We start from the raw sequence: 16,128 nt of genomic DNA on the forward strand, positions 1-16,128 counted from the left end.
GTTAATAGAGGTAATGACAATAGAAATATAATAATGACAATAACATTAATGACAATAATAATAATGATCATAATAATAGCGATAATAAAGAAATTACGATAGTAACTATAATATTGTTCATATCTATAATAATATCAATAGTGACGATAATAACGTTAACAAGTGTAATAACGATAACAACGACAACGATAAGAACGATAATAATAATAATAATTACGACATAACGATAATAATAATTATAACGACAATAACGATAGCAAAAATAATAATAACGAAAATAATAATAATAATATAAAATAATAACGATAATAACGACACTAATGATATCAACAATAATAACGATAATAACAGTAATAAAGTTCATAACGATAATAAAGTTAACAACAATTATAAGGGTTATAACGGTAATAATAATAATAACTAGAAATAGAAATTACGATAATGACGATAAAATCGTAAATAACGATAATAATAACAGTAATAAGGATAATAACGATAATAATAACAGTAATAAAGATAATAACGATAATAATAACAGTAATAAGGATAATAACGATAATAATGGTGAAAACTATAATTACGAAAATTTTGTTAAAAACGATGATAATGACGGTAAAAATATTAGTAACGGTAATAATCACAATCATATGGAAAATAGCGATAATAACATGTATAACGATAATAACGAAAATATCGGTAATAATGATAATAAGGGTAATAACATTAATTACGATATAATATCAATTAGGAGAATAATAACGATTATAACGGTTGTAACGATAATAATAACAATAAAAATAATATTAACGGTAATAACGATAATACCGTTAATAGATGCTATAATAATAATAACAATAATAATAATAATAATAATAATAATAATAATAATAATAATAATAATAATAATAATGACGATAATAATGATAATAACGATAATGTCGATTATATCGCTATTTATTAAAATAACATAAATTACGATAATTACAGTAACAATGATTATAACGATAATAACGGTAATAACAATAATTCCGATAATAACGGTAACAATAATAATAATAATAATAACTATAATAATAAAAATGCCGTTAATCACGATAATAATCCTCATAATATTAATAATATAACGATATAATAATAATATAATATATAATATAATAACGATAATAACGATAATAACGTTAGTGACGATAATAATAACAGTAATAGTAATAATAACGATACTATCGTTCGTAGCGATAATTATTACAAAAAATATTATAATAACGGTAATAACCATAATAACATTAATAATGGCGACAATAATAATAACAATAATATCGATAATAACCATCATATCAATATTAAAGATAATAATAATAATAATAATAATAATAACGATAATAATAAAAATAAAGATTAAAACGATAATAACGGTAATGAAAATAATAAAGATAATAACGGTTATAAAGTCAATAATGATAAAAATAATAATAATAATAACCGTATTAACGATAATAAAGATAATAATAAAGATAATAATAATAATAATAATCATAATAATTGTAATAATAACAATAATAACTATAATAATAATAATAATAAAAAGAACAACGATAATAACAATAATACCGATTATAGAGATAATAAAAATAATAAAGAAAATAAAGATAGCAAAGATAATAATGATAACAATAATAATAATAATAATGAAAATTAAAAAAACAGCAGAAATAGTAATAATAATAATAATAGCGGTACTTACGACAATAATAATAATAACGATAATATCGAAATTACGATAATAACGGCAATATTGTTAATAATTATAATATTAACAATACTAATAATAATAACAATAATAGTAATAATAATAATATCTATAATAATAAAATTATCGATTATAACGATAAAAACCATAATAACGAATATAATGGGAATAAATAATAATTCTTCTCGAATCAATGCGGCTGTCGGACTTGCGACCATTCCGACTTTCTGAGGGAACTTTATGCGAGAGACAAGTATAACAATGCGATGGTAAGGCTACGAAATATTTCCACTAATTGATGGAAAGTAATGCGAGTGCCTCTCGATCCAATACGGCTGCCAATTTGAAAATATTCTGCTTAGCGGGGTAAAGTTACGCCAGGGACTTGTGAAACAATGCGACAGTCGGTCTTGGAAATAATCCTACAATTCGAGGGAAAGTTATCTAGATACCTCTATTACCAATGTGACTGTCGTGCACAGAAAATTTCCGGCTAGTCGAGATAAAGTTAAAAAGCTGCATCACGAGATATGCCGGACCTGGAAATATTCTGACTAGAAGAGGGAAAGTAATGTTGGTGCTATTCGAACCAATGCGAATGTCGCACTTGGAGATATTCCGACTTGTCAAGGAAAGTTATGCGAGTGTCTCTCGAAACAATGCGATTGTTGGACTAAGAAATAGTCCGACTAAACAGGGGAAATTCATGCGGGTGCCACTCGAACCAGAGCAGATGTTGAACTTGGATTCATTGCGACTAGTCGAGAGAAAGTTATGGGAACATTATGTGAACCAATGCGAATGTCTGAGTTTGAAATATTCCGAATAGTCGAGGGAGAGTTTTGCGAGTGTCTTGTGAACCAATGAGACTGCCTAGCTTGGAAATATTCCGAACGGTCTGGGAACATTATGCAGTTGCCTCTCGATACAATGCGGCTGTTGGACTTGGAAATATTACAATTAATAGATGAAACGTTATGCGAGTTATTTGTTAACCATTACGAGAGTCGGGCTTGGTAATATTTCAGCAAGTCGCGGGAAAGTTATGCGAGTGTCTCTTGATCTAATTTGGCTGTCAGACTTGGAAGTATACCGACTAGTAAGAAAGAACACAACCGAAATTCTTTAGTAAAAGTACTTTAAGTAAAGGGACTTCGCATGAAAAGACAGAACGTGTAATAACTGTTTTGGTGCTAATATATTATGTAAGGGACTACAAAAAGTAAAGAAGAATATATGATCAACGGTAAAAGTACTTCAGTTCATAGGGCGTAAAGAACGTATGTAAGACAGTTAGATCAAGTACTTCAGTAAAAATACTTTAAGCATCAGGAATTAGAAGAATATGAGAATCTACAAATCCGACAGTCACATTGTTGCACACGTCACTCAACTCTCTCTCCTCGTCGAGATGGAATATTTCTAGGCCCAACAGTAGAATTATTTCGAGAGTCACTCTCATAAATATCCCTCCACTAGACGGAATATTTCTTAGTCCGACAGTGACATGGTTTCGCTACTCGCTCACATAATCTATCTTCGACTAGACGAAATATAGATAAGTACGAAAATCACATTAGTTTTAAGTGCACACTTATAAATTTTCCACTACTAGACAGAATATTTCTAGGTCCAGCAGTCGCATTGGTTCGAGATGCACTCGCAAAATTGTTTCTCGACTAAAATGAGCATTGCTAAGATCGACGGTCACATTGATTCGAGAGGAAAGCGTATATCATTCTCTCGACTAATCGGAATATTTCCATGTCCGACAGCCGAACTGGTACGAGAAGCACACCCATAATATACCCTTGGATAGTTGGAATACATCTAGGTATAGCAGACGCATGGTTTTGGGAGGCACTCGAATAAATTTCTCTCGAATAACCGGAGTAGATTCAAGTCCGCCGGTCGCCTTGGTTCGAGTTGTCGTCGTATATCATTCTCTAGTCTATATAGAATTTTTCAAAGTCCGATAGTCGTATTGGTTCGAGTGGCATCCGCACAAATTTTTCTCGCCTATTTAGAATATTACCAAGAAAAATAGTAGCATTCGTTCACAAGTCATTCGCATAACTTTTTCTCGACAAGTCGGAATATTTCCAAGACCAACAATCGCATTGGTTCGAGGGGCACTCGTATAACATTACCACGAATAGTCGTAATATTTCCTAGTTCGTAAATCGCATTGGTCCACAAGTTACTTGTGTATCAATCCCTCGATTAGTCGGAGAATTTCCAAGCCCGTCAGTCGCTTGATTCACCCGATGCTTCCATAACTTTCTCTCCACATGTCTCAAAATTTCCAAGTACGACAGTAGCATTTATTCACAGAGCATTCGCATAACTTTCCCTCGGGTAGAAGGGATATTACTAATTCCGACAATCCCATTGGTTCGAGAGGCACTCTCTTAACTTTCCTACGAAAAGTCGGAATATTTCTAGGTCCGACAGTTGCATTGGATCGAAAGGCACCGACATAACTTTCCCTTGAATAGTCGGAATGTTTCTAAGTGTTTCTTTCGCATTGGTTCTAGACGCATTTTCAAATCTTATTCTCCATTCGTTGGAGTATATCTAAGTCCGACAGACGTATTGTATTGAGAGAAACTCGCATAAACTTCCTTCGACTAGTCGGAAATTTCCAAATCCCTTAGTCGCTTTGTTTTGAGAAGCACTTTTTTATCTTTCCAACGACTAGCTGGAATAATTCCAAAGCAGACAGTTGCATTGTTTCGTGATGTAGTCGCATAATTTTCTCTCGACTAGTCGGAATATTTCCAAGTCTGAGAAATCGCATTTTCTCGAAAGGACTCGCACAAGATTCTCTCGACTAATAGGAATGTTTCCAAGTCCAATAGTCACATTAGTACGAAAAACCCTATCATAATTTTCCGTTGTCAAATCGGAACAGACATAAGTGCGATGGTAGGAATGGTCCGAAATGCAGCGCATAACTTTCCCATTACTAGTCGGAATAATTCTATGAGTGACAGTTGCATTGCTTCGAATTGCTCTCGCATTACTACCCCTTGACTAGTAGAACTGTTTCCAAGTAGGTCCTTCGCATTGTTTCGAGAGGCAAACTCATAACTATCACTCGACTAGATGGAATATATCTAGGTCTGACGGTCGCATTGTATTAAGAGGCACACACATAACTTTCCCTGGAAGAGACGGAATACAGCTAAGACAGACAGTCTCATTATTACGTGAAGCCCTCGCATAACTCTCCCTCGACTAGTCGGAATATATCAAAGTCGACATTCGCATTTACTGGAGAGAAACTATCACAACATTTCCATGACCAGTCGGAAATTTCTGAGTCTGACAGACACTTTGTTTCGAGAGATTCTAGCACAACATTCCCTCGACTAGTCGGAATATTTGTAGGTACTACAGTCGCAATGGTTCGGGACACACTCGAATAACAATCCCACGACTTGCCAGAATATTTCTACGTCTGACAGTAGCATTGCATTGAGTACTCGCATAACTTTCCATCGATTAGTTAAAATATTTCCAAGTCAGACATTTCATATCAGGCATTGCGTTCGAAATGTACACGCATAACTTTTCCTCGATTAGTCGGAAAGTTCAGGTTCTATAAGCAACTTTCTCTGGACTAGTGGGCATATTTCCATATTCGAAAGTTGCAATGTTCTGAGGAGCACTCGCATAATTCCCCACTACATGTCGGAATTCTTCCAAAACAGGCAGTCGCATTGGTACGTGAGGCACTCGCATAACTTTCACCCGACTAGTCGGAATATATACAAGCCGACATTCGCAAAGCTTCGTGTGACACAGGCATTACTTTCTCTGGACTAGTGAGAATGTATCTAGGTCCGGCAGTCGCGTTGCTTTGAGAGGCAATCTCTTATCTTTTCCACGACTTATCAGAATACTTCCAAGTCAGAGTGTCGCATTGATTGGATTGTCAATCACACAACTGTCACTTGTCTAGTTGCAAAGTTCCCCGTCCGACGATCGCATTGATGCGAAACATACATAAAACTTACACTCAATTAGTCAACATCTTTCCAATAACAGAAGTCGCATCGTTGCAAGAAGCACTCGCACAACTATCCCTGGGCTAGTCTGTGCATTTTTATTACCGACAGACAGATTGGTTCGATAGATACTCGAATAACATTCCCTTGCCTAGACGGGATTTTTCCAAGATTGACAGCATCATTCGTTCGTGAGGAACTTTCAAAACATCCTCTCGACTAGCCGGAATATTTCCGAGTCCTACTGTCTCATTGGTTCGAGAGACATTTTCATAACTTTTCTTGAATAGGCGAAATATTTCTAGGTTCAACAGCCGCATTGTTTTGCAAGGCACTCGCATATCTTTGCCTTGACAAACTGGAATATTTCCAATTCCGACTGTCGCAATGATGCGGGATGCAATCGCATATCATTCCCGCAACTAGTCAGAACAATTCTAAGTACGACAGTTGCGTTGGTTCGAGAGGCATAGGCATAACCTTTCTTCGTTTAGTCGGATTATTTTTAAATGCGGCAAACTCCTAGGTTCTAGAGGCATGTACGTAACTTTCTATCGACCAGTCGGAATATATCCAAGCCCTATAGTCGGATCGATTCACAAATCTCTCGCATAATAATAATTCGACTAGACGGAATATTGCCCATACCTACAGAAACTTTGTTTCGAGTGGCACTTCCATATTTTTCATAAGTTCAGTCCGAATATTTCCAAGTCAGACAGTCGCATTGGTGCGAGAGGCGCTCGCACTACTTTCCATCGACTAGTCGGAATATATCTAGGTCTTTCAGTCTCATTGGTTGGAGGGAATCTTGCACAAAATTCCCTCGAGTAGTTGTAATTTTTCCAGTTTCGACTATCGCATTGGTCCGAGAGGCCCTCGCATACCATTCCCTCGACTAGTCGGAATATTTCCAAGGTAGGCTGTCGCATTGATTTACAATTTATTCGCATAACTTTCGTACGAATACTCGGGAAATTTCCATATCAGACGGCCGAATGTGTTCGAGATTCACTCGATATAATATTCCATCGACCTGCTGGAATATTTCTAAGTACTGCGGCCGCATTGGTTCGATAGGCTCTCGCAAAACATTCGCTTGACTAGTCGGAATATACCCAAGTCTAACAGTCGCATCGGTTCGAGAGGCACTCGCATGAGTTTCGCCCGGCGTCTTAGAATACTTCCTAGTCCGATATCCGAATAGGTTCAAGAGGCACTTACATAACTTTCCCTCGATTAGTCGGAGAATAACTAATTCCGACAGTCGCTCTGTTTCGAGAGGCAATCACGTAACTTCCCCTTGACGAGTGGGAACACTTCCAAGTCCTACTGCCGCTATTATTCCAGAGTAACTTGTGGACCCTTCCCTCGCCTAGTCGGAATATTTCCTGTTGCGACAGAACTTTTGGTGCTGACATGACTCGCAGATTTCTTCATCGGCTAGTTGTGTTACTTCCGAGAATTTGTTCGAAAATCAGTTGCATAATTTTCTCCCAACTAGTCGGAATATTTTCATGCCCAGTCAATCGAATTGGCTCACAGAACACTCGCATCATTTTTGCTCGAATAGTCGGAATGTTTTCAAGATCGGCAGCCGCATTGTTTCACAATTCTATCGCATAGCTCTCTATTTACTAGTAGGGATATTTCCAAGTTCGACATTCGCGATGGATCGAGACGCACTGACTTAACATACCCTCGACTACTCGGCATTTTATCAAGTCCGACTGCCGGATTTTTTAGGGGTTACTCGCATAACTTATCCTTACAAGTAGGAATATGTTCAAGTCCGGCAGTCATATTGGCTCGAGGGGCACTTACATATGTTTCTCCCGAATAGACGGAATATTACCTAGTACAACACCAACCTTTGTTCGAACGGTAATCGCATAACTTTCCCTCGACTAGTCGGGATATTTCCAAGCCCTACAGCCACATCGAATCCATAGGAACAAGCAAAACTTTCCTTAGAATAGTCAGTATATTTCCAAGTCCGATAGTGACATTAATTTACAATTCATTCGCATAACTCTCACTCTTCCAATCGAAATAGTTCAAAATCCGACAGCCGCTTTTGACCGAGTGTTTCTTGCATAACTTTCCTTCGACTAATCGGTATATATCCAATTTCGAAAGGTAACATTCTTTCGAGAGGCACTCGCATAAATTTCCCTCGACTAGTCGCAATATTTCCAAGTCCAACTGCCGCATTGGTCCGAGAGTCAAACGCATGACTTTCCCACGACTGGTCGGAATATTTAAAAGTCCGACTGTCACATTCTTTCGAAAAGCGTAAGCATTTCTTTCCCTCTACTAGGCGGTATATTTTCAAGTCCAGCAGCCTTATTGGCTCGCTGGGCCCTCGCGTAACGTTCCATCCACTAGGCGGAACATTTCCATGTCTGATTACTGCATTGTTTCGAAACGTACTCGAAAGTCGGTATATTTGAACTATGAAATTCCCATTGGAACGAAAGAAACTCACATAAAATTCGCTCGACTAGTCGAGATATGTCCCAGTACGAGAGTCGCGTCGTCTCACAAGTCACTCGAATAAATCACCGTCAACTAGTTGGTAAAAATATATGCCCGACAGCCGCAATTGTCCGAAAGGAACTCGCATAACATTCTCCCTACTAGACGGCATATTTCCTAGAACGACAAACGAAATGGTCCGTGAATCACTCGCATGAATTTCCACCCCCTAGTCGGAATATTTCCAAATCCAACAACCGTATTGGGTCGACAGGCAATCGCGTAACATTCCCTCGACTAGTCGAAATAGGTTCATATCGGATAGTAGCATTAGTAATGGAGCTATTCGCATAACATTCCGGCGAATAGTAGAAATATTTCCAAGTCCGAAAGTCACATTGTTCACAAGACCTTCAGATTACTCTCACTTGACTAGTAGATATATATCTATGTCCAGCAGCGGCATTGTTTCGAAAGTTCTTCGTGTACCTTTCCATCATCTATTGGATGATTTCAAGCTGACAGTCGCATTGGATCACAAATTATCATCGATCTCCCCATCCGTACAACTAAGGAATTAGCGGATCTATGAGTTAAATCTATTGAGAGAAGTGGATGTCAATCCAGTATATAGGAACCTCGAACTTACATGAATACGCTAATATCCTTCATTGTCTTTGGAAATCTTGGCAACAACAATAAGTCAGAAACGATATAGTGACTATAGTATACATCGGAGGAACGGAAGGTTTCCACGCAGCAGCCAGTCTTCCAGAAGCAGACATTTATTTACTCTCAATCCCGAGTCTTTTTACCAAAAACGGAAAGCGTCTGCAAGGTTGGAATAGAAGGTTTAGTCATTGACTTGACTATATTAATAGCTCACGGTTAAATTCCATTTTTTTGTACTTTCGTCAATTCGAGACGTAACATTATCAGGTTAATAAAGTTTCGGGCAAATTGGAAATGAAAATCGAAAGCCTGAAAGAGGTCTTCGATAATTACTCCGAAGATCAAAAGAAACTATTAAGCTTAATCCCCGATGCAGAATTGTATTTAGTGAGAAATTTGATATCGGCGATAATTATCACGGACCAGTATTTACCGCGAAAAAATTAGCGGACGAAGCGGTAGCACGGACGGCAACTCTTGTTCCATCAGAAACGGAATCTTCAACTCGATTACTACCTACTTATGCGACAGACAATTGAACTGCATATCGGCCACAAAAATCACTGCCTACCATCAGCAGGCAACACGCGGAGTGGCCAGCTTTCGTGAAAAAGTTCAAATCTGCCATACATGACAATCGATCGTTAGACGACTCTAATAAATTAAATTATCTGATGTCATGTTTAAAAGGTAAACCCGCGTTAGTTACCGCATCTATAGGCGTTACCTCATCCAATTGTGCTATCGCTTGATCAATGCTAGTTGAATATTATATTTTGCCATATCTGATTTTGGAGAAACATTCCAAGAAGATTTACAAATTTCCTAAATTGCAAAAGGGATCATATGAAGGGTTAGCTCATCTTGTGAATACTGCACAAAAACGTTCCAGGTCAATTATGTCGTTGAGATAAGTATCTTACAAAACGCTCCTTGTCTATTTCCAATCTTCGCGTCTTGACGTAGATACTTATGGGAGATAGAATGATGATTCCCAATCTAAAGGCTCTCCTACCGAGGAGCAATTCTTGAAATATATACATAAAAAGTGAAACGCGATCCTACAAACGCGATCAAGGGTACAGTCGGTTAAAACACAGAGTCAGGCCGCATCAGCGTCCAAAAATACTTAGACTCCAAATAAGCAAGGAAACGTTTCCATTTTTTGAAATCCCCAATCGGGTTATAAACTTCGAGGTAAAGATCGTGAATCTCGCATACATAATCAGCGAAAATTCTCCGCAACCGTAAAAAAGGTATGCGGCACTTAGGGATCAGGTCATCCTGCATTCCAGTGTGGTAACCTGCTAGAAGCCACTATAAATCAACGTCGTGAACTCGTCGAAGGTAATGCTTTATCAAAATTGCCTCTGTGCGAATCATGACGCGAATAAATGCAAATATGGTCTTTGTCTATAATATAAGCTTTCACATTACATATTGCTTTACGTTGAATCTGAGGATGTAGATCCCGTTTCATCTAACAACGCAAGTCAAGCAAAGGTCGCGCATTGTTACGTACTATTATAGACAGCTGTAGTACAAGTTAAGAACGGAAATCATATGCGCAATTGTCGAGTATTATTGTACAACAGATCGCAGTCACACTTTATATCCAAAATGATGGCCAATCAATTAATCATTCCGCGTAGACGTGTAGATAATCCGGGCAGCGGAATGCATGGGAACTGTAAAATTGCTCGCGATTCAGTTAGGATGCACCAGAAATCAATGAAAACCAAATTTTCTGAGGAGATAAATTGTTTGGTACTATCGTCATTTCATCAAGATTTACACTCGAGACATGTGGATCGCAACAAGCTACCTATACCATCTGCTAATAATTTAGCAAAACCACAATTTCACAAGTCCACAATTTAAGCAATTAGCGGAAGGGATGATAAGCACTAAGGTTCCACTCACTAATTTACAAACATTTGTTGATTCAGACCTCTCGAACCAATACGGCTGCAGGACTTAAAATTATTTCGACTATTCTATGAAAAGATATGCGAATGCTTATGGAATCAATGCGGCAGTCGGACTCGGAAGTAAACCGACTAATCGGGTGAAAGTTATGCCAGTTCCGCACGAAAAATAGCGACTGTCGGGCTTAGTAATATTGAGAAAAGTGGAGGGAAAGTTATGCGAGAGCCTCTTGAACCAATGGGGCTGTCAGAATTGAAAATATTCCAACTAGTCCAGTGAAAGCTATGCGAGTTCCTCTCGAAACAATGCGGATTCGCGTCTTGAGAATATACGAACTAGTCTGGATAAGGATATGCGTTGGCCTCTCTACATAATGCGGCTGTCGGAATTAGGATCATTTCGACTAGTAGAGGGAAGGTTATGCGAGAAACTCTTGAACCAAAACGATTGTCGATCTTAGAAATATTCTGCCTAGTCGAGGGAATCTTATACGAGTGCCACTCGAACCGAAGGGACTGTTGGACTAGGAATTATTCCGACTGGTCGAGGGAAAGTTATGCGGATGCCTCACGAATCAAAACGGCTGTTGGACGTTGAAAAAATTCCGCCTAGTCCGGTAAAGTAATGCAGGTGCCTCTCGAATAAATGCGACTGTCAATCTTGGAAATATAGCGAATTATCGAGGTAAAGTTATGAGAGTACCTCTCGAACATCCGGATGTCGGATTTAGAAACATTGCGCCTGGCGAGGGAGAGTTACGCGAGGGACTTGTGAAACAATGCGACAGTCGGGCTTGAAAATATTTCTACTAATTGACTGAAAGGTATGCGAATACCTCTATTACCAGTTTGACTGATGGGCTTGAAACAATCCGACTATACGATGGAAAGTTATGCTGGTACCTCTCGAAACATTAAGACTCTTGGAATTAGAAATGTTCCGTCTAGTCAATGCACTCATATGCGACTGCCACTCGAACAAAAGAGTCTGGTTAACTTACAACCATTCCGACTAATCGAGGGGATTCTATTGTTACGTCTCTCAAGCCATGTACCTTAATAAAGTTAACTCCAATGTCATGAAGCTATTCCGACTTTTGTGAGTGATTTGTGCACTATTCGGCCCTTACTTGCGTGGACACTTCGATTGGCTCGGGATTGGCACCGAACAGAGTGTCGAATCGATGTTTCAGATGCTCACTCACCTCTTGGGAAGACAATCACAGCTGGTGGTGGAGCCTCATTTCCAGATATTTGGGATCTTAGGATCCAATATCGGGAGGTCCCGTGGGGGTATACACCTTCTAGAGAGCTGCAGGGGAATCAGGAGGTATGAGGGAAAATTTTCTTTCTCTTCTCGAATTAATTCAACACCCAATGCGTCGTTATAATTTTTCGTTACGTGGTAAAGTTCTTTTAACAGACGAAGTAGTTGATATTTCCTACCACCGCGATGTACCTTCGACATTAGTAAGGTAAATATTTGGAGGAGGTGATTAATTGGAGGTAAAAGAGAAAGAGAAAAGTGTTGTCCGTGCGGATCGTCCTCACCGAAACGACAATTTCATAGGAAGATGCTCGTGTGTTTGGTCCTCACAGAACAATAAGTATGGATGAATGAATAGATATAAATGAATCACGTACTGGTTAACGATAACAACTCTAATTATGTATTAAATATTTCACTAAGTACATTGATTAATTACACCTTTGAATAATGTTCCGTACGCGAAAGCGTTAATTTTATTGTTTGAATTTTTAATTTTAATTTTTACTGAAGTTAATTGCGGAGTTTTAACTTATTTAATTGACAAGGATAAACTGTAGCATAAAATTCTATGTTGAATAATGACTTCTTAATGCTCAAGACTAGTAGCTTGCGACTTGTTGAGTAGAGCTGCGAACGATGACTGACTGACGACGCTCTTTGCTGCTGCTAGGGTGAGTCCGGTTGACGTAACTGCGCATGTGCGCCAGTAATGGGGCACGCCGCTCGAGCTAGCCGCCTACTTGCGATGGTGGTGAGGCAGAATGATGCGAGCGTTGCTTTATTACCACTTCCAATTATTGCGTTCGCTCGGTGCTTATCATCGGATGTAATTCTAGGAGTTATTAATTTCTGGAATGCTGTTATCGGCAGGTGTGTATTTATTACATTTATTTAAAGTTATTTGTCGCAGTAATTTCTTGAGGATGTTGAAAATTAATTCATTAGGGTAATTATTTATTTATTACAGGTTTGAATATATACATATGTGTGTATTTTATTAAGATATGTTCCAATTTATTAGCTAATTAATATTATTATTGCTGTTTTATTCTTTTATGTACTTTTATGTATTATTAATAAGAAGGCGCTAGTAGTAATAGGTGTTACTTGGCTAATATTGCTAGTAGTAAAATTGTCGATATTTTCACTATGTATAATAATATTTAGCCTACGAATGAACGAATATACTAAAATAATCGCCCTAACATATATGTGATATTAATTTTGAAGGTTGATCCCCTTGATTTACTTAAGCTAGCAAATGTATTAATCCTTCATTTATACTACAGCATATCTATCATTGTAGATTAAATAAATTGGTAATCCATAATTAAACTCAGTAATATTATAATTTAAATTTAAATAATAAAATAAACGTGCTCGCCTGTGGAACATTTTATTCAAAAGAGATAATCCGTGTACTCTGGTGAAGCATTTAATACATAATTAGAATTGATATTGTTAATCTGTACGTGATTTTTTTATATTCATCCATTCGTTCATCCTTATTGCTCGGTGCAGATATACCGTAACGCCATCCTTCTTACGAAATTGTCGTTTTGGGTGAGGACGCTTCGCATGGACGACACTTTATTCTCTCTTCACTCCTAACTTCGACCAACCACCCTTTCCAAAGACTTATCTACATCTTGCCAAAGGTACGTCGCTGTGATAGGAAATATCAATTACGTCGACTGTTAAAAGAATTTTACCACGAAAGACAAAATAATAACGAGGGGTTTGAACTAATTGAACAATTGCAAGAAAATTTTCCATCATCACTGCCAGACCACTATGCAGCTCTGCAGAAGGTGGATTCACCTGCTGGACCAATATTGGATAAAAGGATCCAAACACCTGAAATAAGGTTTCAACAGCAACTTGGATTGCCCTACCAGGAGTTAAAAGAGCATCTGCAACATGGTTACATCACTCGGTTCGGTGCCAATCACGAGGCAATTGAATTGACAAGGCAGGTAAAGTTCAAAAGGGCACTAATTACTCGCAAGGGCCGGAATGGCTTTATTACTTTAGAAGTTAGCTTTATTAAAGCACGTGGCTTGTGAGGTGTAACACTATTACGCTATATTTCAGCATTTCTACCTTTATCAATTAAAGGAATTGAAATCCTTCGATTAACTCAGAGGAATTATAAACCTAAAGTTTAAATAATAAAATAAAAGCTCTCGACGTACATTATATTAAGATTCAAAAGTGTTCGCAATCAGTGTAATTTGGTGAAACATTTAATATTTAATTAAAATTGTTATTGTTAATTTGTGCGTTAATATTCAGATCCATTCATTCTTCCATCCTTATTGCTCGGTGAAGATAAATCGCACGAGCTTTCTTCCTAAGGAAATTGTCGTTTCGGTGAGAACGCTCCGCACGGACGACATTTCATTCACTCGTAACTTCCACCATCAATCAACCTTTCTTTCCAAACATCTACCTACCTTATGCCAAAAGTACGTCGCGGTAGTAGAAAATATCAATTACGTCATCTATTAAGAGAATTCCATTACGAAACAAAAAAATATAACGAAGCATTGAGTGACGAATTTGTTGAAGGAAAAAAAGAATATTTTTCAAATTAACTCCCGATTTCTGTGCAGCCATTCAGAAGGAGGACTCCTTCGCTGGACCTTCCAATTCTGGATTCTAGTACTCATAAATACTTGGAAATAAGCCTTCAGCGCCGACTTAGATTACTTTTCTACAAGGTGAGTGAACATTTCTGATATGCCGCCAAATGACAACGTGTGATCCTTAAAGTATCTTAAAAGGAATTGAGTGTAGGTAACAGAATACTAATTCTACATTCGGTAATCCTACTATCGGTAATCCTACTGTCGGTAATTTTAATGTTGGTCAATCTACCATCGGAAACCCGCCTGTTGGTAAATCTGTTGTTGGTAACTCCATAGCTTATAATCATATCCATGAAATTTTAATAATATTGATGATGAATTGTTAGTATTAAAATGAAACATTATTGTTTATTAAGGCTCCGTTTAATTAACACGTGAAAGAACATATGTTAGTATAGAGTTAATAAATAAATAGGATAAAAGTAAATGGACAAAATTTTAAACATGTATTATTAAATGACTAACAATATACATATGTATACACAAATATGACAAACTAATTTAGGAGGAAATAATAGATGGGTAATGCTAAGAAATTTATATTACGTAATTATTAATACGCATATTACATAATATCTTCACATATATATACAATGGCACAAATTATTATAATAATTTAGTTAACAAAGATATGATATTGAAATTTCCAGATATAAAATCATAAAGACAAAGCGACAAGTTCGAGACATTCTTATCGTGAATAGATAGCTTACATTCGGCGATAACCGCACCGGGAAGGCTAAGAAATCCTAGAACTGCATCCGGTGTTAATCGCATTCGAGAGGCTAAGAATTCTGAGAACTACATCCAATGAAAAGCGTCGACCGGCTGTAATTATCAGAATAGTTAACGGAGTAACGCTCATACTGCATCACGCCACCTTTGTCCACGGACACTGTACTCACGCGAAGGTGGCAAGTTTTAGCGGCACACATGTGCAGCAACATAAACTGGGAGTCGACCGAGTTGGATGTCAGCGCCGCGGCAACCAGTCTTCTTCCGTCGCTCAACTCGTTCAGCCGCATACTCTTAGTCTCGCGCGTAAGAATTGTCTAAGTTAATAAATAAATTAACATTGTTCCTTTTTGAAACGGTAGATAAGTTTTACTGCGTACTCTTATTATACTGTACGATTCATAGTTAGTCCGCATTTCAAGCATGGATTTTTGTTGAACGAGAATAAAAAGTAATCACGAAGAGAATATATATATTTCTACAGGTTATTTCGATGAAAATTCAAATGAGAAGAGCGTTAAAGCAATTAATTATACGCGTTAATCGAGCTTGGTGTCGAAATTTAATTCCAAGTTTAATCCAAGTGTTCTCTGTGAACTGTATATTTAGTGTATTTTTAGTGCTTTATTAAATA

Source organism: Vespa mandarinia, unplaced genomic scaffold (assembly GCF_050613455.1).
Source record: "Vespa mandarinia isolate Hongniang unplaced genomic scaffold, ASM5061345v1 scaffold_43, whole genome shotgun sequence".
In the NCBI taxonomy this organism is placed as follows: Eukaryota; Metazoa; Arthropoda; class Insecta; order Hymenoptera; family Vespidae; genus Vespa; species Vespa mandarinia.